Below are 20619 nucleotides of genomic sequence, written 5' to 3'. Positions count from 1 at the left end.
TGTTTGTCAATTATCCGGGTTGCAGCGGTAGCTAGCAACCTAGTCTGGGTTGCAGCGGTAGCTAGCAACCTAGTAAGAAACGATCACGTCCAATGTTGTGAAATATAAAAACTCATGGTTCCGAAAAAAGGAGTCAGATCAAAACAAAAAGTATACCATTAGAACAACCTTGTCCGAAACCCCTGTATAGGAAACCTTCAGTCCCTTGGCTTGAACAGCAAGGGAAATATATTGGCTTGAAAATCAAGAAAATTACATTAAAATACGATCATTGGAATTACATTAAACATTGAAACCATTGCATACATTGGACTTAATTAGCTACTTGATTGTTTGAGGTTCGTCTCTTACTATTTCAAAGAAGAAAAAGCCTTAGGCTTTTTCCTGTTTGTAATGATCCGGGTTGCAGCGGTAGCTAGCAACCTAGTAAGAGACGATCACGTCCAATGTTAAGAAATATAAAAACCCCTAATTCCTAAAAAAAGATTCAGATCAAAACAAAAAGTACACCATTAGAACCGCCTTGTCCGAAACCCCTGCATAGTAAAATTTCTGTCCCTTGGCTTGAACAGCAAGGGACATATATTGGCTTGAAAATCAAGAAAAGTGGCAGCTACTACAACATTCTGCCTAAACGGGATATTTTTTTCTTTTTTTCTTTTTTTTTCTTTTTTTGTATCCAGAGATAGCTTGGCACTGGAACATCGTAGAGGGTTGTTCAATAGCTCATTTTAAAGGAAATTAATTGGGTTAAAAATCTATAGTAACTAAAATAAATTATTTCTAAAAGAGAATAAATTTTTCCACCAAAAACTGCATTTTGATGTCTTTTCACACTGCAGTCTTTCAAACATAATCGTATACCAGCGGTAAGAATTGAACCCACGCCTCTGAAGAGACTGGTGGCTAACACCAGTGCCTTGGACCACTCGGCCAGGCTGCCTCTCATAAATAAATATATATGTGAATTTGGGTTGCAGCAGTAGCTAGCAACCTAGTAATAGACGATCAGTCCAATGCTAAGAAATATAAAAACCCAAAACTCCTAAAAATAGAGTCAGATCAAAACAAAAGTACATCATTAGAAATACCTTGTCTGAAACCCTACTAGATAAATAATGAACGTCATCATAGTTTTATATTAGAGCTATGACGTGAATAGAGTGACGTCATAATTAGTATATAAGGAAAGTCAAAACTGAAAATTCTTTCATTCTTGATTAGAAAACATTGGAGGTGATCGTCTCTTACTAGGTTGCTAGCTACCGCTGCAACCCGGATAATGGTTAGATCAAAGCAGGCTATACGCAAGTTGAAGAAAGAGTACTACACAAACAACAGAGATAGTAACTTGAAAAGAAAAAAGCAAAGGTATTCAACCGACCAGGTGTATCGAGAAGTAATAATTGAGAGAGCAAAACAAAGGTATTCAACCGACCAGGCGTATCGAGAAGTAATAACTGAGAGAGCAAAAGAAAACAGCAAGATGTGTTATCACAATGATGAAGATTATAGACATGCAAAAATTGAGACAGCCAAACAAAAGATCAAGGAACGGTATGGTAATGATGAACATTACAGAGAAGCAAGAATTGAGCAGGCTAAACAAAAGATCAAGGAGCGTTATTACAATGATAAACTTTATAGAGAAGCAACAATTGAGCAGGCTAGATAAAAGAGCAGGGAACGTTATCACAATGATGAAGATTATAGACATGCAAAAATTGAGACAGCCAAACAAAAGATCAAGGAACGGTATGGTAATGATGAACATTACAGAGAAGCAAGAATTGAGCAGGCTAGACAAAAGAGCAGGGAACGGTATGATAATGATGAAGATTACCGAATCCGGGTTGCAGCGGTAGCTAGCAACCTCCGGGTTGCAGCGGTAGCTAGCAACCTAGTAAGAGACGATCACGTCCAATGTTAAGAAATATAAAAACCCATAGTTCTTAAAAAAAGAGTCAGATCAAAACAAAAAGTACACTATTAGAACCGCCTTGTCCGAAACCCCTGCATAGTAAAATTTCTGTCCCTTGGCTTGAACAGCAAGGGAAATATATTGGCTTGAAAATCAAGAAAAGTGGCAGCTACTACAACATTCTGCCTAAACGGGATATTTTTTTCTTTTTTTTCTTTTTTTTTTCTTTTGTATCCAGAGATAGCTTGGCACTGGAACATCGTAGAGGGTTGTTCAATAGCTCATTTTAAAGGAAATTAATTGGGTTAAAAATCTATAGTAACTAAAATAAATTATTTCTAAAAGAGAATAAATTTTTCCACCAAAAACTGCATTTTGATGTCTTTTCACACTGCAGTCTTTCAAACATAATCGTATACCAGCGGTAAGAATTTATAATAAAGAACGACCTCTTACCTATACTAAATTTTATACGCCACTTAATTATAGTATAGGTTAGTAATTCAACAGATAGCATGGCACTGGAACATTGTAGAGAGTTGTTCAATGGCTCATTATCCGGGTTGCAGCGGTAGCTAGCAACCTAGTAAGAGACGATTATAATAAAGAACGAATATTGTGTACTAATAACCATATATGACTTAATTAGCGACGTGACGTAAAAATTGAAAAAATTAATTTTTATTTTATTTTCGTTTTTAGTTCAGAATTGCTAAAGTTATAAACTGAAAAAATATTTATGGTGTCTGAACAATAGTTTTAATCTTTTAATTTAGACTAGAAAAATACCTGAAATTACAATAAGGAACGAACTTTAACCCATAGTAACTTAAGTATTAAATCAAACGGTTCGTTGTCATAGTAAAGAGCTGTGTAATGGCTCATTTTAAAGGAAACTGCTGTATATAGAAACCTTTTGTAATTAAAAAAATTAATTATTATTATAAAACAAATTATTACGATGTGGTAAAGAACTAACTCTAGGCGATAGCAACTAATTTAATTTTGAAAAGAAAGAATTACAGCAGAAACCTAAATAGTAGTATAAGTAAGCTACATTTAATAACGACCGTCCACCAGGATTTGAACTCGGATCGCAGGATTCAAAGTCTTAAGTGCTAACCACTACACCAAGAAATGTTCATATAAGAAAGAATTTTTACAGTATATGATAACTTAAAGACCAAACTCTATCCATCAGTATTGTCTATCAGATCGTTTTAACGAACTTTATAGCAATTTTATACATTAAAAGACGATCATTGGAATAAGAAATTATTGCATACATTGGACTTAGTTAGCTACTTGATCGTTTGAGGTTCGTCTCTTACTATTTCAAAGAAGAAAAAGCCGTAGGCTTTTTCCTGTTTGTAATATCCGGGTTGCAGCGGTAGCTAGCAACCTTGTAAGAGACGATCACGTCAAATGTTAAGAAACATAAAAACCCATAGTTACAATAATTACAATAAAGAGCGTGTATGGGCGTGAGGAGTGGTTATATAATCATAGTAGTAGCTATAGCTGCAATCTAGTAAAAGTCCAATTGCCAAAGCCAAAAGCGGTGGCGTAATCTTGTGAAAGTTCAGGGTTGCAGCGGTAGCTAGCAACCTAGTAAGAGACGTTCACATCCCGTAGTAAAAACAAAATAGCCCATAACTCGTAAAACTAGTCAGATCAAAAAAGAAGTCCAAAATTAGAATTGCTTTTTCCAACACCCTTATTTAGGAAAATAACAGCCCTTGGCTTGAATAACAAGGAAAATATATTGGTTTGAAAATCAAGAAAGTGGCTGTAACCACGATATTCGGCATCTAGAGCATCTTCTTTTCTGTTATTTTTTCACCCAGATAGCTGGGCACTGGAAAATTACAATAAAGAACGACACCTAGCCCAAGTTAACTGAAACATAAATAGGGATTATGTAATTCCCATAAGTATCATGGCTGTTTACATTAAAAGACGATCATTGGAATAACATACCACTGCATACATTGGACTTAGTTAGCTACTTGATTGGTTGAGGCTCGTCTCTTACTATTTACATTAAAAGACGATCACTGAAATAACAAACCATTCCATACATTGGACTTAGTTAGCTACTTGATTGTTTGAGTTTACAGTAAAGAACGACCTCATGCCTATACTAAATTTTATACGCCACTGAATTATAGTATAGGTTAGTAATTCCACAGATAGCTTGGCACAGGAACATTGTAGAGTTTTTCCGGGTTGCAGCGGTAGCTAGCAACCTAGTAAGAGACGATCACCTCCAACGTTAAGAAATATAAAACCCTCCAACTCCTAAAAAAAAGTCAGATCAAAACAAAAAGAACACCATTAGAACCGCCTTGTTCGAAACCTCTATAAAGGAAACTTGCCGCCCTTTGGCTTGAATAACAAAGAAAATATATTGGCTTGAAAATCAAGAAAACTGACTTTTACCACGTTATTCTCCACAAACGGGATATTTTTTTCTTTCCACTTTTTTTTCCTCCTCAACTAGCTGGGCACTGGGAAATCATATAGAGCTGTATAATAGCTCATTTTAAAGGAAATTGCAACATCAAGTGCCTTTTGTAATTAAAAATAAAATACTTTTTAAAGTGAAATCAATTTTTTCCAAAAAATTGAAGTTTTGATGTATTTTCATACTGCAGTCTTTTCAAAGATATTTGAATTTTTAAGCAATCAAACAGTTCACGGTAATGAACTCTATAGTAATAATAGCTACTTGTCTCAATAGTAACCGAAACTCTTGGAACCAAAATTTTTTTTTTGGCTTAATCGCTAAAATTATTATGTAAACTGCAAAAATATTTATGATGCCTAATCAGTAATAGTAAGTTCTTAATTTAAACAACAAAAATACATGAAAATTTTATAATTAGTTTTACTTTTTGTCTCCTGGAAGAAAAATTTTTTTTCATCTCAGTTCAAAGTTATTATTGTATCCTGGAACCAAGCTTTTTTTGGTTTGTAACCCGTAAAGTACGATCTCCATATTATTGTCTTATAATTGCAATTATTTTAGTTTTCAGTCCAGAATCGCTAAACTTATTATGTAAACTGCAAAAATAATTATGGTGTCTAACCAATAATACTAATTTTGTAATTCAAACAAGATAAATACCTGAAAATTTAAAAATTAGTTTTTTTTATGCTAGGTTTTAGATACTCGACACGGGGTATTGTGTACTTAATAATTTTAAATCTTGAAAAAATATGGTCTCACTTGAAAGGAAAAAAAGAAAGAATAACCAAAAAAATATCAAAATAGAGGTTATTAGTACACAATAGGTTTTAGATATTACGGTATTAGATAATACCTGAAAATTTAGAAATTTTCAGGTATTTATCTTGTTTGAATTACAAAATTAGTATTATTGTTTAGACACCATAAATATTTTTGCAGTTTACATAATAAGTTTAGCGATTCTGGAATGAAAACTAAAATAATTGCAATTATAAGACAATAATATGGAGATACGTACTTTACGGGTTACAAACCAAAAAAAGTTTGGTTCCAGGATACAATAATAACTTTGAATTGAGATGAAAAAAATTTTTCTTCCAGGAGACAAAAAGTAAAACTAATTATAAAATTTTCATGTATTTTTGTTGTTTAAATTAAGAACTTACTATTACTGATTAGGTATCATAAATATTTTTGCAGTTTACATAATAATTTTAGCGATTAAGCCAAAAAAGAAAATTTTGGTTCCAGGATTTTCGGTTACTATTGAGACAAGTAGCTATTATTACTATAGAGTTCATTACCATGTATAATAAAGAACGAACTCTAGCCTATACTAAATGGAGTACATAAGGTTATCCGGGTTGCAGCGGTAGCTAGCAACCTAGTAAGAGACGATCACGTCCAATGTTAAGAAATATAAAAACCCATAGTTCCTAACAAAGGAGTCAGATCAAAACAAAAAGTACACCATTAGAATCGCCTTGTCCGAAACCCCTGTATAGGAAACTTTCTGTCCCTTGGCTTGAACAGCAAGGGAAATATATTGGCTTGAAAATCAAGCAAATTGACTTTTACCACGTTATTCTCCCCAAACGGGATATTTTTTTCTTTTTTCTTTCTTTTCCAGAGATAGCTTGGCACTGGAACATCGTAGAGGGTTGTTCAATAGCTCATTTTAAAGGAAATTAATTGGGTTAAAAACCTTTTGTAACTAAAATAAATTATTTCTAAAAGAGAATAAATTTTTCCAATAAAAACTGTATTTTTGATGCAGTGACGTCATAATTACTATATAAGAAACGTCAAAACTGTAAATGGTCTCATTCATGAATATCACAATAAGAGACGATCACGTCCAATGCTAACATAACAATAAAGAACGAACTCTAATTAAATTTTGTTATTATTATAATAAAGATCGAACTTTTCCCTATACTAACTTGCATACGCAACTTCACTATAGTTAAGATTACAGTATTTATATATATACAGTATAAATAAACAAGTTTCTTTTTTAAATTTTAAATTGAAAAGATAGTGCTTTTAATTACATTAAAAGACGATCACTGAAATAACAAACCATTCCATACATTGGACTTAGTTAGCTACTTGATTGTTTGAGTTTCGTCTCTTACTATCCGGGTTGCAGCGGTAGCTAGCAACCTAGTAAGAGACGATCACCTCCAATGTCAAGAAATATAAAACCCCCCAACTCCTAAAAAAAGAGTCAGATCAAAACAAAAAGTACACCATTAGAACCGCCTTGTCCGAATCCTCTATAAAGGAAACTTACCGCCCTTTGGCTTGAATAACAAAGAAAATATATTGGCTTGAAAATCAAGAAAATTGACTTTTACCACGTTATTCTCCACAAACGAGATATTTTTTTCTTTCCGCTTTTTTTTTCTGCTCAGCTAGCTGGGCACTGGAAAATCATAGAGAGCTGTATAATAGCTCATTTTAAAGGAAATTGCAACATCTAGTCACTTTTGTATTTAAAAATAAAATACTTTTTAAAGTAGAATCAATTTTGTCAAAAAAATTGCATTTTTGATGTATTTTCATACTGCAGTCTTTTCAAAGATATTTGAATTTTGAAGCAATAAAACAGTCCATGTAATGAACTCTATAGTAATAATAGCTACTTGTCTCAATAGTAACCGAAACTCCTGGAACCAAAATTTTCTTTTTTGTTTTACAGTAAAGAACGATCTCTCTCCCATACTAACTGATATATGGTGGTTCCAGGTGTATCCGGGTTGCAGCGGTAGCTAGCAACCTAGTAAGAGACGATCACGTCCAATGTTAAGTTATAATAAAGAACAAATATTTTACCGATTATCTACTAATAACCATATATGACGTAATACGTGACATGACGTAATATCTAAAACCTATTTTGTACTAATAACCATATATGACTTAATGAGCGACGTGACGTAAAAATTGAAAAAAATAATTTTTATTTTTTTTTCGTTTTTAGTTCAGAATCAATAAAGTTATAAACTGCAAAAATATTTATGGTATCTGAACAATAGTTTTAATCTTTTAATTTAGACTAGAAAAATATCTGAAAATTTAAAAATTAGTTTAAGTTTTTGTTAGGTTCTTGATACTTGATACGGGACATAATTATAATAAAGATCGAACTCTTCCCTATACTAACTTGCATACGCAACTTCACTATAGTTAAGATTACAGTATTTATATTATACATCATTATAGATTATAAAAGGTTCAAATGTTCGAAGATTATAGAGTTAAAAATTTTCCCACACCGGGAATCGAACCCGAGCCTGTTAAGTGAAAGTTAACTATCCTAGCCACTAGACCATATGGAACCATAAAGAATTACAAAAAGACGATCATTAGGATATCATACATAAGGCATTATAGTATGGTAAAGATCGACCTCTAGCCTATTTAAATTTTTACTATAGAGTTCATTACCATGAACTGTTTGATTGGTTCAAAATTCAAATATCTTTGAAAAGACTGCAGCATGAAAATACATCAAAAATGCAGTTTTTTGACAAAATTGATTCTACTTTTCACAATAAAGAACGAAACCTTGCCCATGTTAACTGAAATCCGGGTTGCAGCGGTAGCTAGCAACCTAGTAAGAGACGATCACCTCCAATGTTAAGAAATATAAAACCCCCCAACTCCTAAAAAAAGAGTCAGATCAAAATAGCTGGGCACTGGAAAATCATAGAGAGCTGTATAATAGCTCATTTTAAAGGAAATTGCAACATCTAGTCACTTTTGTATTTAAAAATAAAATACTTTTTAAAGTAGAATCAATTTTGTCAAAAAAATTGCATTTTTGATGTATTTTCATACTGCAGTCTTTTCAAAGATATTTGAATTTTGAAGCAATAAAACAGTCCATGTAATGAACTCTATAGTAATAATAGCTACTTGTCTCAATAGTAACCGAAACTCCTGGAACCAAAATTTTCTTTTTTGGCTTAATCGCTAAAATTATTATGTAAACTGCAAAAATATTTATGATGCCTAATCAGTAATAGTAATTTTTTAATTTAAACAACAAAAATACATGAAAATTCTAAAATTAGTTTTGCTTTTTGTCTCCTGGAAGAAATTTTTTTTTCATCTCAGTTCAAATTTATTATTGTATCCTGTAACCCGTAAAGTACATATCTCCATATTATTGTCTCATAATTGCAATTATTTTAGTTTTCAGTCCAGAATCACTAAACTTATTATTTAAACTGCAAAAATATTTATGGTGTCTAACCAATAATACTAATTTTGTAATTCAAAAAAGATAAATAACTGAAAATTTTAAAATTATTTTTTTTTTATTATAGTTTTTATATAATATACACTTGATTTTTTGTGATTAATAATTTTAAATCTTGAAAAAATATGGTCTCACGCGAGTGGAAAAAAAGAAAGAATAACCAAAAACAATATCAAAATAGAACAATCCAAATTTCTACTAATAGAAAACTTTACTACACAAAAAATAAAGCTAACATCCTGAAATATAAGAAAAGTTTATTTAAAAGAGATAAAAATGCCACCAAACGCAATAAAGCTCGAGCACGCGTAAGGATTGCTACTAAGATGTCTTGTGATCCAGGATTTAAGAAAATGAAATATGACAGAGCAAAACAGAGGTATCTTACGGATCAGGGGTATCGAGAAGGGAAAATTGAGACAGCGAAACAAAAGAGCAAGGAACGGTATGATAACGATATAGATTACCGAAACAAACATAAGAAAAAAGTTGCTACCAGAATAATGGGTAGATACTGGGGTGACAAAAGCTATAATGAAAAAATTAAATTCTCTGCGAGGTTGTACCGAAGAACGCATAAGGACAAAGGGAAAAATTACATTCAGAAATACAAGAAGATGGCAAAAATGCAGGCTGATCTTTGTAAATTGAGAAACATTTTACGCATGTTTTATCGGGATCACGAAAAGTATTCGAAATTACAGATTAAAATTCTCTTTGAAAGAGCGGATGCTGTTGAAAAGTCGGCTAGAAATGCTTTGGCAAAGCTTCATGGCAATATCCAAAAGAAATGTTGTCAGTTTAACGAAAAGCTTCCAAGGTATGGATTGGCAACTGCGGAACAGTTTATAGATGCAATGGAAAATGTTCGACAACACAGTGAATATACGGAGGCGTACTTCTTAGAAAATTCGTATATTAATTTTGGAAGGAGCAATTGCAGTTTATGTAGCAGCAATAAAAATATATATACAAGCATACCTATCAACAGCGAAGGAAAAGCAATGTTTTTCAATTATGGCGAAAACGAGCCTGTTAGGGTTATTAGTAAATGTGTTTGTAAGACTAATGATTTAGAACAAATTCCTGGAACACCGACTCAAGAAAAAAGCATTTCTAACTGTGTTTTAAACAGTTCGTTTAGTTCTACTGAATATTTGGCAAAAAATTCTCTGTGTAGTAGAACACACTGTCCTGAAAAGTACGAGACAACTATTGAAAAATGCTCTAAAACTAGATCTGACAAGGAAATTATGATGGCTGAAGTCACCTATAACAATCTGAGTAAAAATTCAAAACCAAAAATTGGGCAGCAGGTTACTTGGCAATGTCACCCTGATATCTGCAAGCTCTATCCGACGGATATTGAATTATGTCAAATTCTTTTTGATATCCTTGAAAAAAATATAGCATTAAAATTTTCAACTGACAAAGTGGTTAATTTCTACCTTGGCGGCTTGGATTATTGTGAAATCAATTACAGGGACGCAAGAAAGCATGGGCATTCGTTATACTGTAGCCCAAATGAGGGATGTCAGAGCTATTTGCGTTCTCTAAGGGCACTAGCTCCACATTTTCCTGTCTTGAACTGTTTCATTAATAGCGTATATAAGGCAGTATCAAAATGTAAGATTATACAACATATTAATCTACTAAAAGTCGAGGGCTTGTACAAGGAACTAAGTCATCACATAGAAGAAGTGTCAAGTAGACTCTGTCGTAATAATAGTCAAGACTTCATTTACGGTGATGGCAATATTAGAGTTTCTGTGGATGAAAATACAATAATAAAATTATTTGGTGAGAGCCTTGATAAGGTAGCTAACATTAGGGATGTATACCCCACAATGCATTGTGACAGTTGTGAGCAGATAAAGACAAAATACCAATTGAAGAGTCTAAGATCCCTTTCAAATAAGAAAGGTTTTGATGTAATGATGGCCACGATTTTAGAACACCTACAACAGGACATACCCAAAGATGACAGAGAAGAACTAATTCAATGTACAGGTTGGAAAGAGGATGTCATAGATTCATTCTTTGTCTGTGATTACTGTGCTGGGAAAATGTTGAAAAGTCAGGAGAATGTCCGATCAGTATTAAATAACCTTCATATAGACTGTACACCGGAATGTATAAAGTGTTTAAATAATTTTGAAATGGCAATGATTCGATTTGTAATGCCTTGTCTTACGATCGTCAGATTAGGGAAAGTAACTGCATTGAAGAGACCTAGAACAGAACTTGTTGACGCTCTTAAGGGGAGAATAGTATATCTACCTGTTGATGTGCAAGCAAATGCAGATATTCAGCCTGAAAAACTTCTTAACATTGATAGTTTTGTAGTCATTGTCAATGGTCAGCCTACTTACAACAAGAATGTTTGGACTGCACTAATAGATCTGAGAAAAGTCCATGAAGCACTGTTGTGGTTAAGAGAGAACAACAGTCTCTATAAAACAATACATGCATACACCCTAGAAGATTTAAAAAAAATACTTGAAGCCCGTCTTGCTGAAAAAGCGGTCGGTATTGATAATTTACCTGAAATACCGGAAGCTGCAATCCTTCAGAAACTGACAGAAAGTGCAAAATCTACATTGGTTGAACATTTTTCTGTCCAGCCTCTCAATTCAGCGGTTCCAAAAGACTTCATTGAAGATTTTAAGCAAATGAAAGATCTTGGTACTGACCAATTTCAAATCAAGAAACTAAAAGGTGAGAGCGAAGACTTATTTCAGGAAGAACTTGATCTAAAAGTGTTTCCAAATCTTTTCCCGAAAGGCAAATATGGCTTGCGTGACAAGGCAAGACCATTTCGGATTAGGAATGCAGAATATTTTAAATCAAGGCTTCTTAGCAGACATACTAAGTTTCGTCTTGACAAACAGTTTCTTTTTCACAGCTTCCAATTGCAAGAATTCTCTTACATGTGTAATAGCGTTGGTCATATGTTGCGGACTGTGAAACCAAATCAAAATGCTCGTCAATTTATAGACAGGCTTCATTCCCGTGATGGAGAGATGGAAGCGACTTTGTTTTCTGTTCAATTTATAATAAAGAACGATCTCTTGCCTATACTAAATTTTATACGCCACTTAATTATAGCATAGGATAGTAATTCAACAGATAGCTTGGCACTGGAACATCGTAGAGAGTTGTTCAATGGCTCATTTTAAAGGAAATTAATGGTATTAAAAACCTTTTGTAATTAAAACAAATTATTTTTATTACATTAAGAATTTTAATTATAATTCCTTAAGAAATCATAATAAGTCAAAATTTCCCAAACGGAAATTGAAATCAAGCCAACTGGGTGAGAGCTATCCCAACCTCTAGACCATATAGGATATACTAAAATATCCGATTAATGAAGTTTATGTTAATTACAGTAAAGAACAAACATCCAGCCCATAGTAACTAAAATAAGATTATAATTTCATATTAAAGATTGATCAATGATGTCATAATTGTAGGTTGTAGCCATGTCGTCTCTTACTATTCCAATTAAGAAAATGCCATAGGCTTTTTCTTGTTTGTTATTATCTTAAAGAACGACCTCTTGCCTATACCAAATTTTATACGCCACTTAATTATAGTATTGGTTAGTAATTCAACAGATAGCTTGGCACTGTAACATCGTAGAGAGTTGTTCAATGACTCATTTTAAAGGAAATTAATGGGGTTAAAAACCTTTTTTAATTAAAAGAAATTATTTTTATTGCATTAAGAAATTTTAATTATGTTTTACAATAAAGAACGACACCTTGCCCATGTTAACTAAAACATAAATAGGGATTATATAATTTCCATCAGTATCATGGCTGTAGAGATGGCTGAAACATAGTTACAATAAAAGACGATCAATAGACTAACAAACAATTGCATACATTGGAATTAGCTAGCTACTTGATTGCTTGAGACTCGTTTCTTACTATTTCAAAGAAGAAAAATTACATAAAGGCTCGATCATCGAATTTAAGCTGAAACTAAGTAAAGGACAATTATGCCTCCATATATTCACAGTGATATATAAGATTTCCCATTACATCTGTAAACTGTTTCACAGTTGCCGGTCCATACCTTGGAAGCTTTTCACTAAACATGCAACATTTCTTTTGGATATTACTATGAAGTTTTGCGAAAGCATCTCTAGCTGACTTTTCAACAAAATCTATTCTTTCAGGGATAATTTTAATCTTTAATTTTGAATATTTTTCGTAATCCCGGTAAAAAATTCGTAAAATCCGGGTTGCAGCGGTAGCTAGCAACCTAGTAAGAGACGATCACGTCCAATGTTAAGAAATATAAAAACCCATAGTTCCTAACAAAGGAGTTAGATCAAAACAAAAAGTACACCATTAGAACCGCCTTGTCCAAAACCCCTGTATAGGAAACTTTCTGTCCCTTGGCTTGAACAGCAAGGGAAATATATTGGCTTGAAAATTAAGAAAATTGACTTTAACCACGTTATTCTCCCCAAACGGGATATTTTTTTCTCTTTTCTTTTTTCTTTTCCACAGATATTATAATAAAGAACGAACTCTTGCCTATACTAATTTGTATAAGCAACTTAATTATATAACACAAGGTGAACAAGGAAATATGTAGTTAAAAGATAAGTGGCAGTGAGAATTGCAAGCAATCGCTAGAAAGCTATTATCGCGAGAACGTGTAAAAATGGAGTGAAAAAGCAGAAAATTGCGCTGTTAGAAGAGAAGCGACAGCAAAAATCAGGCCGAGTCAAAATGAAAGTGAAGAACAAAAGAAATTTTACAATATAAGAACAACGCCACCGCAATCTTCAACGCCAACAAAATTTATTGCCTAAGAAACGATCTATATAGGTCAGAAGTTTCATAAAATTCGTTAAGAACCTTAATTTTGGAAAAAAAAGATTCAGGTAAGTGACGTCATATTCATGAATACCCTCAAAATACAACATCATATTTGCCTCAGTATGGTTTTTTGTTTCTATGATGCAGGCAAAATCGCATATGAACCATATATACATTAAAAATAATTAAAAAAATTACGGAAATAATTATTCTCAAGACAGTTTCCCTTGCGGTGTGAAGGACTGAACCTGGAATCCCACTATCCATAGGAACGGTTAACTCCACTACACTACCACAAGGGTAACTAATTGTATTATTTTAAAAGTTTATGTTAATTGAGAGAATCATAAGTTTCAACCTTTAATCACTTCATACTGTCCTGTTGGCTTCATACTGTCCTAAGCTTCGCTTAGGTCATGGATAAAAAATAATGCGACAATGCTGTCAAAATTGTTTAGGTGGAACTCCTTTTTTGAATAGTTTGATTTTTAAGGAGTTGTTAATGAAATTGTAATTGTAATTAACTTGTTATTGGAGAACAAATGCAAGAAACCTTCTCTCCCAGTACTCTAAGTGAACCTACATCAACCCAACTTTTTGGATATCTCTCTCACTATGACTCTGTTTGTGTGTCATGTTTGTGCGTGTCTCGTCTCTATGTGTGTGTCATCTCTGTGGGTGTGTTGTGTAAAAAAACAGTCTGGTTGAAAACGTGGAGTTTTCGTACTGCTCACTTTTTTTGCAATGGGTGTAGGAACCAGTGGGGAATCCCCGCTCGTTTGGAAAGGTGCCAAGGAAAGGCATGCAAATAGCATGTAGTTTCAGAACGTGTTTAATATCGTTTCTTGAATGAAGTATCTGTACTGTATATTCAAGAGGTGAAATCAATAATGAGCTTGTTACTTACTTACAAATATTTTCATAATTTCTTCAATGAAATTTCCGTATTGTGTATCCAAGAGTTGACTTCAAGAAAGAAATTGTTACTTACTGAGAATTTTTTCATAATTTCTTGAATTAAATTTCTACATTGTGTAGCTAAGTGAAAATTGTTTGTGATAAAGAGAAAAAAAAGTTACTTACTTGCGTTCTTTTCATAATTTCTTGAATGAAGTATCTGTACTTTATATCCAAGAGGTGAAATCAATAAAGAGTTTGTTACTTACTTATAAATATTTTCATTATTTCTTGAATGTAATTTCCGTATTGTGTATCCAAGAGTTGACTTCAAGAAAGAAATTTTTAACTTACTGAGAATTTTTTCATAATTTCTTGAATTAAATTTCTCTATCGTATACCTAACTCGTAAAAACAATAAAGCGTTTGTTACTTACTTAGAATTTTGTCATAATTTCTTGAACGAAATGTCTTTTTGTTTATCCAACAGGTGAATCCAAGAAAGAGCTTGTTACTTACTTACAAATATTTTCATAATTTCTTGAATGAAATTTCCGTATTTTGTATCCAAGAGTTGACTTCAAAAAGGAAATTGTTACTTACTGAGAATTTTTTCATAATTTCTTGAATTAAATTTCTATATCGTATAGCTAAGTGAAAATTGTTTGTGATAAAGAGAAAAAAAAAGTAACTTACTTGTGATTTTTTCATAATTTCTTGAATGAAGTATCTGTACTGTATTTCTATTTGTCATAATTTCTTGAAAGAAATGTCTTTTCGTTTATCCAGCAGGTGAATTCAAGAAAGAATTTGCTACTTACTTACAATTTTTTCATAATTTCTTTAATGAAATTTCTGTATTGTGTATCCAAGAGGTGAATTCAAGAAAGAATTTGTTACTTACTTACAATTTTTTCATAGTTTCTTAAATGAAGTTTCTGTATTGTGTATCCAAGAAGTGACTTCATAAAAGATTATTCTACTTGCCTTCAATTTTTCATATCTTCTTAAATGATATTTTCATATTTTGTATCCAAGAGATGAATTCGGCAAATACATAGTTAATAACTGAAAATTTTTTCATAGTTTCTTTAATTAAATTTCTACATCGTGCATCTAAGTCATTCAATTCTTGAATGAAATTTTCATATTTTGTATCCAAGAGTTGAGTTCAAGAAAGAAATTGATACTTACTGAGAATTTTCTCATAATTTCTTGAATTAAATTTCTACATCGTGTAGCTAAGTGAAAATTGTTTGTGATAAAGAGAAGAAAAATGCTACTTACTTGCGATTTTTTCATAATTTCTTGAATGAAGTATCTGTACTGTATATCCAAGAGGTGAAATCAAAAAAGAGTTTGTTACTTACTTACAAATATTTTCATAATTTCTTGAATGAAATTTCCATATTGTGTATCCAAGAGTTGACTTCAAGAAAGAAATTGTTACTTACTAATAATTTCTTCATAATTTCTTGAATTAAATTTCTACATCGTGTAGCTAAGTGAAGGAGTTTGTTACTTGCTTACAATTTTTTCATAATTTCTTAAATGAAATTTCCGTATTGTGTATCCAAGAGTTGACTTCAAGAAAGAAATTGTTACTGAGAATTTTTTCATAATTTCTTGAATTAAATTTCTACATCGTGTATCTAAGTCATTAAATTCTTTAATGAAATTTCCATATTATGTATCCAAGAGTTGACATCAAGAAAGAAATTGTTACTTACTGAGAATTTTCTCATAATTTCATGAATTAAATTTCTATATCGTATAGCTAAGTGAAAATTAAACTTAGACTTAGGTCCTCCTACGCCTGGGGGCGCATAAGGCAGCAACAGTGATTCGCCACGACGACCTGTCCTGAGCCTTCAACCCTAGCTCCTCCAACGAGGACCTCGCCAGCTTCGCCTCCTTCATTAGCGACCTGCCAAGGGTCATTTTCGGTCTCCCTGATTTGCGGAGACCGGGGGGTGTCCAACACCATGCATCGTGCGACAGCCGTCCGTCCCCCATTCGCACCATATGCCCCCAATACATCCATCGCCGCTTTCTAATAAGATCAAGGATGGGGGTATGATTTGTCATACGATAGATTTCATCATTTCGTATTCTTTCTGTCCAATGTATATTTAGGATAGACCTTAGACAATTATTGTCGAATGCCTGGAGTCGTCGTTCTAGTTGAGCAGTGATGCTCCACGTTTCGCAGCCGTATATAAGGACAGAGACCACATTGCTATTATAAATTTTAAGCTTTAACTTCTGGGAATATTTATTATATCTCCAAACATTTCTAAGGTAGCTGAAAGCAGACCCAGCCAATGTTATTCGGCACAGTATTTTTCTTTCGGAATTGGCATCTTGCGTAAGAATGCTGCCGAAAATTGTCTGTGATAAAGAGAAAAAAAAAGTTACTTACTTGTGATTTTTTCATAATTTTTGAATGAAGTATCTGTACTGTATATCAAAGAGGTGAAATCAAAAAAGAGTTTGTTACTTACTTACAAATGTTTTCATAATTTCTTGAATGAAATTTCCGTATTGTGTATCCAAGAGTTGACTTCAAGAAAGAAATTGTTACTTACTGAGAATTTCTTCATAATTTCTTGAATTAAATTTCTACGTCGTATATCTAAGTCGTGAAAACAATTAAGAGTTTGTATCCAAGAGGTGACTTCAAGAAAGAATTTGTTACTTACTTACTTACAATTTTTTTTCATAGTTTCTTAAATGAAGTTTCTGCATTGTGTATCCAAGAGGTGACTTCAGGAAAGAGTTTGTTACTTGCTTACAATAGAACTATTCTAAAGAATAAAGACGGTTTAAGCTTAAAGATATTTATTGCTTAAACGTATTGACACACAGCTCAAAGAGACACACAAAGCCCAAAGAAACACACTGCCCAAAGAGACACAAACAGCCCAAAGAGACAAACACAGACCAAAAAGACTCTACTTACTTACAATTTTTTCATAATTTCTTTAATGAAATCTTCTGTATTGTGTATCCAAGAGGTGACTTCAAGAAAGAATTTGTTACTTACTTACTTACAATTTTTTCATAGTTTCTTAAATGAAGTTTGTGCATTGTGTATCCAAGAGGTGACTTCAGGAAAGAGTTTGTTACTTGCTTACAATAGAACTATTCTAAAGAATAAAGACGGGTTAAGCTTAAAGATATTTATTGCTTAAACTTTTTGATACACAGCCTAAAGAGACACAAAAAGCTCACAGAAACACACACAGCCCAAAGAGACACAAACAGCCCAAAGAGACAAAAACAGACCAAAAAGACTCAAACAGCCAAAAGTGACACACAAACACGCACAAAAGACTCAAACAGCCAAAAGAGACACACAGCCCAAAGAGACACACACAACCTCAAGAGACACAAACAGCTCAAAGAGACACAGACAGCCCAAAGAGAAACACAACCCAAAGAGACAAACACAGACCTAAAAGACTCAAACAGCCCAAAGAGACACATACAGACCAAAAAGACTCAGACACCCCAAAAAAGCTCAAAGAGACACACATGGCTCCTAAGAGACACAAACAGCCGAAAGAAACACACAAAGAGCAAAATGACTCAAACACCCCAAAGAGACACACATAGCCCAAAGAAACACACCCAGCCCCACGACACCCACATGGTATAAAGAGACACACTCAGCCCGAATTGACACACAAAGACCGCACAGAAACTTCCCGACCCAACTTTTACAAACACCCCAAAGAGACAAATATAGCTTACAAGGACCCATATGACCCTTACGTGACACAAAAACACAGAAGAAACTAGAGAATGCCGAAATTACTAAAACAGCTGAAAGAAACGATTATAGCCCAAAGAAACACAAACAGCCCCAAAGAGACACAAACAGCCCAAAGAGACAAACACAGCCCATAATAGCCTCAAACAGCCAAAAGATACAAAAACATATAAAAGAGAATCATAGAGTCAAAATAGACAAACAGCCCAAATAGACGCACACCGTCAAAGAAAACACACACAGCAGATAGAGACACAAATAGCCAAAAGATACACAAACAGACCAAAAAGACTCAAATAGATTAAAGAGAAACACAGCCCAGAGAGGTACACACAGTCTCAAGAGACACACACAGTTGAAAGAGACAAAGACAGGCCAAAGAGAAAACACAACCCAAAGAGACAAATACAGACCGAAAAGACTCAAATAGCCCAAAGAGACGCACAAGCCCAAAGAAACACACACAGCCCAAAGAGACACAAACAGCCCAAAGAGACAAACACAGACCAAAAAGACTCAAACAGCCCAAAGAGACACACAAACAGATCAAAAAGACTCAAACAGCCCAAAGAGACACACAGCCCAAAGAGGCACACACAGCCTCAAGATATATAAACAGATCAAAGAGACACATAACTCACAAAGAGAAAAACAACCCAAAGAGACAAACACAGACCTAAAAGACTCAAACAGCCCAAAGAGACACATACAGACTAAAAAGACTCAAGCACCCCAGAAACACAAATAGTCCAATTATGCACAAGCAACCGAAAGAGAGACAAGAGCCTAAAACATAGGAACCCACAGCCAAAGGAGACCCTTAAATCTAAATGATACGTAAACGGCCCAAAAATACGAACGCTTGAACAAGTTAGACACGCAAACCCCCACAGTAAAAACGACCCCAAAAGGAACACTCCTCCAATCCGGATTAAATCCACTACAAGAGACGAACAGCCTAAAGAGAAACACACATCCCAAAGAGACAAACACAGGCTAAAGAGACACACACACAGTCCGAAGAGGCATACAAAGCCCAAAGAGACACAAACACACAGCCCAAATTATAATAAAGAACGAACTCTTCCCTATACTAACTTGCATACGCAACTTCACTATACTTAAGATTACAGTATTTATATTATACATCATTATAAATTATAAAAGGTTCAAATGTTCGAAGATACATGAAAATTCTAAAATTAGTTTTGCTTTTTGTCTCCTGGAAAAAAATTTTTTTCATCTCAGTTCAAATTTATTATTGTATCCTGGAACCAAACTTTTTTTGGTTTGTTACCCGTAAAGTACATATCTCCATATTATTGTCTCATAAATGCAATTATTTTAGTTTTCAGTCCAGAATCGCTAAACTTATTATGTAAACTGCAAAAATATTTATGGTGTCTAACCAATAATACTAATTTTGTAATTCAAACAAGATAAATACCTGAAAATTTTTAAATTAGTTTGGTTTTATGCTAGGTTATATAATAAAGAACGACCTCTTGCCTATATTAAGTTATATTAATCCTTTATAATAAAGAACGACCTCTTGCCTATACTAAATTTTATACGCCACTTAATTATAGTATAAGTTAGCAATTCCACAGATAGCTTGGCACTGGAACATCGTAGAGAGATGTTCAATGACTCATTTTAAACTGGGTTGCAGCGGTAGCTAGCAACCTAGTAAGAGATTACATAAAGGATCGACGTGGTTCATTATAAATCCGGGTTGCAGCGGTAGCTTGCAACCTAGTAAGAGACGATCACGTCTAATGTTAAGAAATATAAAAACCCATAACTCCTAAAAAAATTCCAATTAAGATCATGTACAAGATTTATGAACGACGTCATAATCTGAGGATGTAACCATATAATACAAATAATAAATTATAATAAAGATCCAATCCTTGCCTGTACTAACTGGTATGGGTCGCTTAACTATAGTGTAGGCTTGTAAAGTTATGTTTAAGTCAACAAATTAAAAATTCCCTACAACGGGGAATCGAACCCCGATCACCCTCGTGACAAGCGGGTATGTTTATCATTGTACTATTGGATACTCATGATGAGTATTTTACATATAAGACATGATAAAAAAATGGTTAACTTCCTAAGAAAATTACATAATCTATCAAACGGTTCGTGGTAATGAACTGTATAGTAAGAGCGACCTGTCTCGCTAGTAACCGAAACTCTAAGGAACGGAATTTTGATACCAATAGATACATTAAAAGAATTGGATTTTTACATTTTAAGCCGATGTTTTAGAGACAAAGCTTATGCATTTGCATCAATTTTCTTGCAACACATGGGTTTGAACCTGCCAACCTTCAATCAAAAGGTGCAGCTTAAGCCACAACGTCATCGCAAGGTATTATTAACAAAATAATTCTTAAATGACTTTACTGATTTACTTTAAATAGTAATAATTTATCAAAC

Source organism: Artemia sp. Qi Xiang Cuo, chromosome 6 (genome assembly GCF_049724085.1).
Source record: "Artemia sp. Qi Xiang Cuo chromosome 6, ASM4972408v1, whole genome shotgun sequence".
Lineage (NCBI taxonomy): Eukaryota > Metazoa > Arthropoda > Branchiopoda > Anostraca > Artemiidae > Artemia > Artemia sp. Qi Xiang Cuo.
Note: the sequence above shows the minus strand (reverse complement) of the source record.